Below are 1,452 nucleotides of genomic sequence, written 5' to 3' on the forward strand. Positions count from 1 at the left end.
GAAGGGGCCAGTATTACTTGGGAGAACTGGAGCCATTGTACAGCTATTATCAGGGCTTTAGAAGCAACTAAATCCTGAAGTCAGTGCCCTTCAGGCTAAGGCCCCTACCCTTTCACCCAGACATTTTTAAAGGTCTGTTAGAGACTTTATTTTTCATGTATTTATTTTTCAGTTACAGTTGACATTCAATATTATATTAGTTGCAGGTGTACAGCACAATGGTTAGACATTTATATAACTTATGAATTGGTCCCCCATAAGATCTGCCCCCACCTAAGACCATATATAGTTATTATAGTATTATTGACTATATTCCCCATGCTGTACTTCACATCCCTGTAACTAATCTGTAACTATAAATGTGTACTTCTTATTCCCTTCACCTTTGTCCTCCAGCCCCCAACCCCTCTCCCATCTGACAAATATCAGTTTGTTCTCTGCTGTATCTGTGAGTTTGTTTCTGCTTTTTTCTGTTCTTTTTTTTTTTTTTTTTTTTTGGTTCCAGGTTATTGACTTCACCCCTTGTCCTAGAATATTGGGACTCTCCTATCCTGCACCCATGGAACAGTTCATGTCCCCGTGGTAACGAATGGGTCCTTGATACTTAAAGCTAGGACGGGAGCAACCCTGTAGCTCTAGGTTCCCTGGAAATTGCTTTTCACTTAGCATTCTTAGATGCATCCATGTTCGTGCCATGAAAGCTTAGGAATGTCTCTTTTTAAGAGGTTTGGAATCAGTCTGTTTGTGGAGGAGTCTACTTATTTCAGTCTATTTGTTATTACTATTATCATAAAAATAATGGCAGGTAACAGTAACGGAGGAAGTACTTCCTATGCATATAATTGGAGCTAAGCCTTTTCTCAGTGAATTATCTCAGTAAATCCTCACAGCATCATTTCTACCTCACGTGAAAGATAAAGGCACTGAAAGGGAAGAAGCTAAGTAATCTGTTTGAGGTCATTCTAATAGAAAGGAGGTGAGCATGGCATTAAAATCTACACAGCGTGATTGAAATATTCTTAAGCATTGGTAGTGCTTCTGACTCTGTGTGAAACAGAATACATTATAATGTTTATTTATGATGATTTGTTTAAACTAACAATGATCATTTTAAAAGACTGACATCAAATATAGTCAAACAAGATGCGCACAGGACTCAGAATTTCAACTTTTCAGATTTTTTGGAATAACAAAAAAAAGGAAGTGAATGAGGAATCCCACTGTTCATCTTTAGATTTCTCCTTTTGCCCTAACCAAGGGACGCATCTATCTATAATAATAAAAGGGTAATATGCTAATTAGACTGGGAGACCTTCTGGACAAAGCCATGGTGGCGGGGCTGAGGCAGAGGAGATTAGGGGTGATCAAGCCAGGAAGGGAGTGCAGTTGGGGGTGATCAGGCTGGCAAGGGGCCAGTTGGGGGCGAGCAGGCCATCGGGGGGGGGGGGGGGG

Source organism: Myotis davidii, unplaced genomic scaffold (assembly GCF_000327345.1).
Source record: "Myotis davidii unplaced genomic scaffold, ASM32734v1 scaffold562, whole genome shotgun sequence".
NCBI classification, from domain to species: domain Eukaryota; kingdom Metazoa; phylum Chordata; class Mammalia; order Chiroptera; family Vespertilionidae; genus Myotis; species Myotis davidii.